General features: G+C 34.1%; 1 long non-coding RNA gene and 1 other non-coding gene across 2 annotated transcripts; both read right to left on the bottom strand.

The window, feature by feature from the left end:
- Positions 1 to 87, bottom strand: trnay-gua (transfer RNA tyrosine (anticodon GUA)). Its single transcript is given in 2 exon segments — positions 1 to 36; positions 51 to 87. It is a non-coding gene; the product is annotated as a tRNA-Tyr (tRNA).
- A 3,635-nt stretch (positions 88 to 3,722) lies between these two features.
- On the bottom strand, positions 3,723 to 10,676 carry LOC148681148 (uncharacterized). The gene is made up of 4 exons (XR_015942861.1): positions 10,631 to 10,676; positions 10,454 to 10,502; positions 5,483 to 5,609; positions 3,723 to 5,408 (listed from the first exon to the last, which is right to left on the bottom strand). It is a non-coding gene; the product is annotated as an uncharacterized LOC148681148 (long non-coding RNA).
- Between the last annotated feature and the right edge of the window lie 303 nt (positions 10,677 to 10,979).

Genomic DNA, 10,979 nt, shown 5'->3' with positions numbered 1-10,979 from the left:
TCCTTCGAGCCGGAGTCGAACCAGCGACCTAAGGATTGCCATCATCCCACCTACAGTCCTCCGCTCTACCAACTGAGCTATCGAAGGCTTACGGGGCAGTTCCACAACCACATCCTATAAGGTAGCTGCAGACCGACCGCTGGCCAAAAAGGACAGAAGCAAAAGCACTCAAACCTTCCCATACCGGGAGTCGAACCCGGGCCGCCTGGGTGAAAACCAGGAATCCTAACCGCTAGACCAGTGGTTCCCAACCTGGGGTCCGCGCCCCCCTAAGGGGGGCGCCAGAGTTCACAAGGGGGGCGCGGGAGAGGATAAGTGTTGAGGTAGAAAAAGGCATAAAATGCTCCACTATTATATAGGGCTGTACAATTAATCCAAAATGCGATTTCGATTTCAAACAATTATAAAAAAGCATTAATCAAGATAAACGATTATATGCATCATATACCGCCCCCTTTCCAGTTGTACACGTGTTGCGAAAGACCGCGTGCCTATGTGTGTGTGTGCTACACGCACACGCAGTCAGAAGCATGCGGCCAGTCAGCATTCGCACACTGAGACGAGCAGAGGAGCGCAGACATCTAAAGTCATCTTAACGTGAGCGCTTTGATGGTCAAATAGGTGTCAAAACGCGGTGTTTAGTGATTATTTATATTAACCCTCATTTGTGTAATAAACAAACGAGTTGAGGTTTAAAAGACGTGAAAGAGAAACCATTAAAGAGAAAGCGCAAAATATTCCTGCTGCTGCCTGTTTTTATGATTAATCAAACAAGGAGAAAATGTTTCTCTGCTCTTGACTGAAGGATTTTTGTAGCTAAAGTGTTTTTCTTACAGTGGAGATGCTTAAAGCACAGTTTGTTTTATATTTTTATTCTATTGTATTTATTTCTCTTTCCTTTGCAGGGTGGAAAATAACTGTATGTAAACACTTGAAGTCAGAATTATTAGCCCTCCTGAATATTAGCAACACTTTTCCTGCCCAATTTCTGTTTAATGGAAAGAAGTTTTTTTTTTAAACTTATTTCTGAACATAATAGTTTTGATATCTCATGTCTAATTACTGATTTCTTTTATCTTTGCTATGATGACAGTACATAATATTTTACTAGATATTTTTTCAAAATACAACCATTCAAATTAAAGTGCAATTCAAAGTCTTAATTAGGTTAATTAGGCAAGTCATTGTATAACAGTAGTTTCTTCTGCAGACAATCAAAAATATATATTGCTTAAGGGGGCTAATAATATTGACCTTAAAATAGGTTTCAAAATATTTAAACCTGCTTTTATTCTAGCTAAAATAAAACAAATAAGCCTAGAAGAAGAAAAAAAAATATTAGAGAAAATACTGTTAAATTCCTTGTTCTGTTAAACATAATTTGGGAAATATTTATATAAAAAAAAATTCTTAGGAGCGCTAATAATTTTGACTTTAACTGATAATCGTTTTGAATAATTGTGATTACAATTATGACCAAAGTAATTGTGATTATGATTTTTCACAAAATCAGCCCTACTATTATATATGTATTTTTAAGTACCAAAAAAAATCAACACACATGCTTAAAATTCCAACATAATAGTAAAAATAATTAAAATAAATAACTTTAAATTATTTTTTACATTTTGCTCACTTGCGCAATGTGCTTGTCCAACTTCTCGTAAAGGCAAAATCAAAACAAAAATGGCAGAGAAACGTCAATGCAATGATTCTTCAGAGGCGAAGAAAAGCCAAGAAAAGATAAGACAAAGCCTATCTAAATACACATAAACACACACATACAGTAAATATATATATATATATATATATATATATATATATATATATATATATATATATATATACGGCACATATGTGTGTGCGTGCGTGTGTATTTATATGGTGGGGGGGCTCCAATGTTTGTATTTGTTCATGGGGGGGGCCCCAGACAAAAAGGTTGGGAACCACTGCGCTAGACCATATGGGAACTGTCACACTTGAAACCCAGTCTTGGCACAAACTCCAGTTCATTCTAATCGCTGGCACGTCCCTGCTCCGCTTGCACAAGTGCCACTCATACACTTACGCACTCTCTCATACACAGTTTCTTGGTTTCCGTAAACCGAGAATCTTCTGATCCGTAGTCATAAGCGCTAACCTTTTGTGCCACCGTCACTCTGTTCAGCACCTTGTTAGCACTTTGCTTGAAGCAAGGACAAGGCTCTGTCAACCCGGAGTTCCTTCACCACACATTCTGCTTTGTTTTTATGGCAAGAGGTTGTGTGGATGGGATGCTCTTACAGGATTCCTGACAGTCCCTCCATAGAAGACCTGAGATCCAGGGTCGGAGACTCTCTCCTCTCCAAGAGGAGGTTAAAAGCAATGGTTTCTTTTGTGTCTGTGTGTCAGAGCCCTTAGGTGTTGCTGCAGCTCAGAGACCTACAAGTGGAGGAGATTACACTGCAAGTCGGCTGGATGACCTCTAAGTGGTAGGCACTTATACCGCACGTAGGCTGGGTTTGCGATTGATGTAGCTGTAGTAGACATTCATAAAAATAAAAAAAATATATAAACTGCTTACTCTGAGGTTGTGTTTAGGGTTGGGGTAGGAGTAAAATTGAATAAAACACAGCAGGTTACTGTGTGGTTGGGCCTAGGGCTGGGGTAGGTGTGATTTTAATAAACTGCGATAGGTTGTATTCTGTGCCATGTACGAGACATTGAATCAATGAAACCCACATGGAGGTTTGTTACTGTGAGGTTGGGTTAAGAGTTGGGGTAGGTTGGGAGGTTGATAAAACACAGCAGGAAACTGTGAGGTTGGTTTAAGGATTGGGGTAGGTTTGACATTCAAACATAACTGGTTGGACGCAGTGTCTTGTACCAGACATTAAATGAATGAAATCTCCAGGAGGTTTTTACAGCCCACTTGGGGCTGACCAGGTCGTTTGGAGCAGGCTCCGATTTCTATTTATACCTTTCTCAGTCAGGTAACTTCTTTTTCAGTAGTATGAGCGTCTGCACTGTGTGGCATGCGTGATTTTTTTTCCCAAACCAGTTCAGCGCAAACCACGGCCCCTACGCGAAAACCCCACCCCGCTGCTGTGAGTCACGTCCGTGGCTCGATTTCATTGGTCCAGCAGCTCCAGCTTTATCACAATGGCAGCGAGCACAAACTATTTTTTAATAAAAGACCTAAAATACGAAAGGTTAACAAAGTGCGTGTATGAAATAAAACGTAGTACAAACAATCTACAGCTTATATAAAAAGCTGTGTTTAATGAATAAAAATAGTGCCAAAAATACATGAAGTAAACACACACACAACATCATCTTAACAATGAGAAAACTTTACTCAAGTACAGAAACCAGCAAAAAACACACAAACATAATATTTATTTAAAAAAACATTTTTATATATTATTAATTTAACACAGCCCCTGCATGCAAACATAACCTCTTTATCTTTCGTTGTCTAGTATAAAATAGTTAAATTGAAAGATTTATTCTGACAATATCTTGTATTAATTCAGAGAAGTGGGATAGGAATGTGTATAATTTGTTGTCAAATTTCAGATATTTTGCAAAATAACCCATTTTTTTAATTAAAGAATGTTACATTTGTGGTATCAAATTTGAAAATATTTGAAATATATAATGTTGAATGAAACTAAAAGGTCCTGTTAGACTCAAATTTAAAGAATTAAATTATTTATTTATATTGTCAATGATTTGTGGATATTTCTTTTATAATATTGAGTAATAAATGATTTACTGAGTAATTAAGTTTTTAATTAAATTGAATAAAAAAGTAATTTAAAATACAATTGTATTTATTTTTAAATTATAACTAGTAATACTCAATAATGAATTACGTTTTCAGAGTAACTTACCCAACACTGCACATAATCTGCATATCAGATGAAAATCAACTGAAGCACAAGTACATTGAACTATACCTGTTTCTATACAGAGTTTGAATGTTTAATAACTGCAAATGAGACCAACATATGTTCTGCAGGCCTTTCAAATAAGGCTTTCATTTAATGCTGAAAACAAGTTAAAATTGATCATATGATTCCTCTCACAGTGCCTATTGTTTTTCCTTTAATGACCAGAAAATGAGAATAATCAGTTGGACAGCAATAATATTCATTGTTAGAGCCCTCCCATAAAAAATAAATAAACAATACCCATTTTAGTAACACTTTATAATAACTACACGCTAATAATGTATTAAGCATTAGCAAATTTAATTCATCATTTGTTAAGCATTAACTCTACATTAACAGAAGTTAGTAAGCAGTTTGTAACTACAGATACAAATGCTCTATTCTTGATTTATAAGCACATCTATAATGTGCTTAATGATTGTATTTTCATACTTTGTTAATAATAATTTTTTCAATACTTAAGTATTGTATCATTTACAAACCAATTATTTGAGAGTACTTTGTGGCTTTTAAAGATCATTTAGAACGCATAAGTAAATAATAAACCATTCAAATTAACATTTATATATCTTATTATTCAGGCATATACTAATAATTAATTTGTATGTTAATAAATGCTTTAGTATTTTAACTTCATCCAGTTTTGTGACCTAATCTAAAGTGAGGACTATTTATGCTTTATAAATCCCTTATAAATAACAATTAAAGGCTCAGTTATCTTCTAAACAGGGGAAAAAACACGACTTGATTTATTTCTTATCATTTGAAGATACATAAATGAATCTGTATCAAATGAAAAATACATTTTTGCAATCTTAACTAAAATAAAGTTACCGTACAGTTTAAACTTTGCTAAATAACATTATAATGTTGCATCATAATATATTGTTAAATTATTATATTGTTGTTGTTTTTTTATCCAATTTTATGTCGTATTTTGACACTCCTGTTATTCGGCAATGTTTAAACTTTACAGTAATTTTATTTTTTAGATAGGATTACAAAGATGTACTGTTCATTTGACACTGAGCCTTTAATTGTCATTTATTAGGCATTTATAAAGCATAAATTGTCCTCACTTTAGAAATAGGTAGAGTGGCTCTGATAGGCTAGTTGGCTTTTGCAGAGGTGGCCAATCCTGGAGCTTAGTTGGTGGCATCAGTGGCTCTGGAAGCGTTGGCTATGGCAGCAGCAGATCTGCCAGCTCTAGCACCACGGGCTCTGGCAGTTTTGCTGGAATGGGTCTGAATGTGCTTGAGGCTTTGTGAGCGGTTCTGTTGACAGTAACTCTGGTGAATCTGGCATCAATAGCTCTGGTGGCAACTGGCAGCTCAGGCTCTGACATGGTGGCATCTTAACAGCGTTAACTCTTGCAGTGGTGGCAACTACAGTGACCCCTACAACCTTGTGCCTCAATGCACATTGTACAAGCGCACAGAGGTTGAGTAAGTGGGAATATGGGAATCATTGTTCCTGAAAAATAAAAATAAATTACACAAAGAAACTTAAAAAAAAATATTAGTACAATTTTGACATTTCTAACTCACCTACTTGATCCTCCCCTTTTGTCTACAGTCTTTACCAAAGTGCAAACCATTTTTGCCCCACAGCATATTTTTGGACAGCCGTTGTTGACAAGCCATGCCTGATCGAACATGAACATTGTGCTGGCACCTTTAATGAGCCCACAGAAAAAAATATAAATGTTTAAATGTTTAAGTGTGCAGAAATGTTAGATATTTTTATTTTACATTTAGAAATTTCAAACGTTTACAACAATGATGCAGCAGTATTCTAAATGATCTGTCAACAAAACATACAGGAAATCTGTAGGACATGTATGTAGCATTTGTTCTCAGATTCATTCATTATTTTAATGAAGCATTTTTACCTAAAGATCACCTCAGATGAGATAAGTGAGTGAAAGTTTACTTTGTTCTATAAAAGCAAGGTTTTGTTGTTTTTGTGAGTATCCACAAATAAAAAAACAGTTGCTGCTTTGAATGGTCATTCTCTTATCTTAATGACCAAAATGACAGAATATTTGAAGATTTACACTGCCATTAGAAAAAAATACATATACACACACACACACAAACACACACACACACACACACACACACACACACACACACACACACACACATATATATATACAAGCATACCTGCAAGTTTGTCAATATCGTGAGTTAAAGCTTTTATGCAGTGAATATTGGATACTTTTAATTATTTAGCATTTAAATCAAATGAATAAATGCCCATCATCACAGACAAGCACACAGCAAATTCATTGGTGTTAAATTTCAAGTGTTGTGGTAATTCAGAGTAAAGTGTTAAAATTCTAGAGTTAGATAAAGGTAAAATAACCCTCTCGGCGTTAGAAGCTTATTTGCCTCCTTGTCATACAGAGTAACATGTAGAAAACCCTTGTATTTGAGAAACTAATCAGAGTGTCTGAAATCTCACCATACCCTCATTCACCTGGCCCTTAAATTAGTCAATTAGTTTAGTCCACTAGACAGAGTGAATGACCACAAATAAGTGAATTCAGACACCTGCTGTTGAACACCTGCTGTTAACAAGCACAATCACTGAAGGAAGAAGAAATTGAAGGAAGAAATAAAACTACAGACACAGCCTCACACCAAACCAACTGAATTAAAACAGAGCATTAAACAACTCCATTAAATAATAGCATAAGCAGCTTCACTGATTACAGTTTGACTTAATTTCTGTAAGAATATTTGACAATGAACAGAGGTTTATATTTTTTTATTAAAAATATTTCATTTGACCTCACCATCATAGAGATCAGAGGCTGCTTATTTGAGCTCTTGAAGCTTTACGCTGATATCCTAATGTTTCTCTGACTGCTATAGCCGTGTTTCTAAAACTCATTAGCTATAGCAAGCAAGGTCAAGAGAAACTATACAGTTTATGCTTAATTGTTATAGATTTAATTTCAGGTGTTTATTAAGTTGATTCATAAAAATATGCAAATATAGTTGTATTTAAACTGCATGGGACAATACTACTGGCAGTCTGCTGCTCTTCATAGAAAATTCAGCAAACAATTAGGATGCAATTAATAATTAGAGTGTCATGCACTTAACATTCAAGCTCCAGCTTGCTCTTTATGACACACAGGTATCAAGAATCAGGACATGAACCTCAACCGTGGTTGCTAAAAAAAAAAAGCTGCATAGTTCATGCCGCAATGCATGCTGGGTGCCAGCATAGTACAAAGCTCCCAGCATGCATTGCAGCATGAATAAATTATGCAGCTTTATGTTCTTACAATCTCTTTCTTTTCCTTTATTTTGTGTTGTTTTTGGGAGGTGATATTTCAGTAGAGTGTTTTTTTTACTTGATTTTTATTTTTTGTTTGTCACCATCATTGAGATTCAAAGACTAATTATTGATGTCTGGGTGTTTTTAAGGTTTGCCATAGATCAAACATTCTCATTGTAAATATTGTTTTTATTTTATTTTATTGGAGCTTCAGTGGTTTCATTTTTGTATATCATTTATTTCTCACACATAATTAATATGATATTGAATTAGAAAACAAGCAGGAAAGGATGGCTATGTTATCATTAATAATCTCTTCAGACTGACACTTTAATTTTCTTTTGGCTTTCCATGCTATATGTTTAAATAGTGTAATTAACACTAACTATAGCAGCCAAAATAAAAGTCATTTATAGTAAGAAGTTGAAGAGCTTGACTAAAGCAGACTCTGTCCTCCATCATGGTGACTTTAAATGAACAACAGAAACTTCATTAAGAGCTTTTGTTCACATGACAGAAATAAAGTCACTGGTCAGTAATAGGTGAAGCTCCATGATAAGTTGTTTAATTTGATGAGTTTTTTTTTAAAGATGTTGAAAAATAACATTTTTATTGTGTAATTTGTTTTATTTTTATTGATTATTATTTTATTTAGAGTTTTTTTTTCTCAGTTGATTTCATCTTTGGTTTTGGCTTGTGTTTTTCTGTCCTTCAGTGATTCTGCTGTTAACAGTTGTTCATCAATAATTCTCAATCCTCCTTTAATTAGACACTTTATTGTCTCGTTAACTTCATCACTGTCAGCCCTCTGTAGTGTTCAGCCCTCTGTAGTGAGGACACTAGTGAGGATTTTGCTCTGGAATTTAAGGCTTAAGTGTGTTCGAATGAAAAATACAGACTATGGGATTTGTTTTTAACAGAAATATTCTGGAAACTGAATTTATGAATGTAAAATGTTGAAAACAGCAGATTACTGACAACCACTGCTGCCAGTATTTTGACATACATTTAACAGATATTTTACACAATAAGAGTTTGCTAATTAACACTCTGGGTGTTAAAAATTTTAACACTTTCAAAAATGTTATTTTAACACTTATAGTGGTTCCCATATAAACACTGAGGGAGTGTTAATTTTAACTCTAAGGTAGTTAAATCTACCAAATCTAAAATTTGCAGTGTGAGATCGATAAAAAATACAGACTGTTGAATGTGCTTTTGAATGTGAAATATTCTGTAAACTGAATTTATGAATGTGAAAAACAGCAGATTACTGGCGACCACAGCTGCTGGTATTTTTCCGTAAAATCTAAAAATGAAAAAAAAGAAAGAAAAACAGCAAAACGGTTTTTGTGTCACCATTGTGGAGGATAATAGCGTCTCTGTTCAAGTCCAAGATGAACTGAGAGTATTTGATGTTATGCTGCATCTTCTTTTGTTTAAAGGTAACTGTGTAGTTACTAATGCAGTCAAAATCTGTTTGCTACTTGCCATCACACATGAAAACATTATTGCATCTAAAGACTTTACATTTTTTTGCACTAAGCTATGATTTTGTAAAATGAACAATGTATTAGTTCATGAAATATGGTTATTTTTTGTAAATTTATACAGTTATATAAAACTTCCATGTTTTTCACAAAAAGATTCTGGCAACGACAGCTGCTGATATTTTTTCGGAAATTGAACAGATATTTTACACAATAAGAGTTTGTTAATTAACACTCTCTTGGTGTTGACAATGTTAACACTTTCAAAAGTGTTATTTTTAACACTTATAGTGGTTCCCATATAAACTCTGAGAGAGTGTTAATTTTAACTCCAAGGTAGTTAAATCTACTATCTAAAATTTGCTGTGCATGCAGGCGGTAAATCACTAAATGTCTCAGAAAGTTATATGTTTATTAATAAGGACTGTCATCAATATAACCATTGCAGCTATTTTATCTGCACAGACTTGTTTCTAGGTGGTCTGTCAACTCACAGAAATCATGTATATTTAAACTAATCAGAGGACGACTGAGGATCTTTAAAAAGGTTTCCAGAAAAGTGTGCCATATGCATCAGAAGTTGCTTGGCATGATGTCTGAGGCTGAGACTATATGATTTCAGAATCACTGTGGCTGTGCATATGAAAATCTGTCTATCCAGTCATCTATCCATATGACCTGTCCTAAGTTTATACAAATACTGGAGCCATCACAAGGGTAAAAATCTCACTGGACTATTACAAATCATTAACCAAGTCAATGTTAACTGAGATTTCTAACTGGCACACTAAAGCAAAATATATTAATAAACATCTCAATTTGTGTGAAGAATCTAAAATTTTTGAACAGTAGAACTATGTATGTTTACAATATTTACTGTAAAGTTATTTTCAGTGTGTTACATATATATAGTGTAACAAAGAATGAACTGATTTGACATTGTCCCTTTTTAGGTTTTGTCACTGCCACTCTCCAACTTACTCAAGACTCACTAAGTTTTTTTTATCCATTCCTTTACTCCCCAAATCTCTCAATGCATTTTTTAGAATTGCTTCAAAACATGTGTGGCCCAAATGTGATTTACTGTTTGTACGGCCTAAGCGATAGGTGCAGAAGTGGTATTTATTCTCGAGGCAACCAGTTCTGTAAAAGTAGAAATAATTTACCTGAAAGAGTGTTCACCCATAAACATTTTAACTGAGAAATCCCAAAATTTTACAGTAAGCCAAGTTTATTACAATAAAAGTAATAATAATAATTTATATTATTTATAAATCTTTTAATGTTGTTCAAACGTTTGAGATCCATATTAGCTTTTTTTGCTCATCAAGGCTGCATTCACTTTAATAAAAATACAGAAAGTTGCATTATTGTGAAATGTTAATAAAATTTTAAGTAATATTTATATTTTGATGTAAATCGATCATTTATTCCTGCGATGTGAAAGCTGAATTATCAACATTATCACTCTAGTCTTAAGTGTCACACCATAGTTCAGAAATCATTATAAATGCTAATTTATTATCATTGTTGGAAACAGTTTAATTAAATTAGTTTTCAGTCAATAAGAAACACATTATTTTAACTTCAGCATTTATTTAATTCTGTATTTTGGATTAATTGAAGCATCCTTCTATAAACAAAATTACAATCCTTGCTGATCCCAGATTTTTGAAAGACTGTGTGTACTAAATTTGTAATTTGTGTGTTAAATAAAAAAAACTATGTATTTTTTACCTTTAGATCCGCAGCTTGGTCTTTGGGACTACAATCGTAACTTACTCTCCTGAGGGCGATCGAAAATGATAAAATAAAGATAAAATAAATAAAATGAACACTATAAAAAAAACATACAACTCACATCTCCATGAATAAATTATTAATATTAAACATTATTAAGCAAGAAGTGTTTACCGTTTGTCAACGATAGATCCATTAGAGACGAACTTGATTGATGTGCACTCTGAACTTCTTTCTCAGACGACAAGTAACAACGTTGCCCAATGAAATCGCGCGTGTCACAGCTGCGGGGTGGGGTTTTAGCGTAGGGGCGTGGTTTGCGCTGAACTGGTTTGAGAAAAAAAATCACGCGTGTGGCATATTTGCCGACGTATAACAGAGACTGAAACATTGCTCACACTTGTCTGAGGTGGTCATTTTGACTGCAATCTTGTTTTAGGTTGGCACTTTGTTTTTGAATATTGTATGCTTTTCGAATGCGTATCTGTGCTGCAGTAGAACGCCTTAGCCTCACAGCAAACAT

The sequence above is a fragment of the Danio rerio genome, chromosome 4 (genome assembly GCF_052040795.2).
Source record: "Danio rerio strain M-AB ecotype USA chromosome 4, GRCz13ab, whole genome shotgun sequence".
In the NCBI taxonomy this organism is placed as follows: domain Eukaryota; kingdom Metazoa; phylum Chordata; class Actinopteri; order Cypriniformes; family Danionidae; genus Danio; species Danio rerio.
The sequence above is the reverse complement of the archived record's forward strand: the minus strand, read 5'-3'. Positions and strand labels throughout refer to the sequence as shown.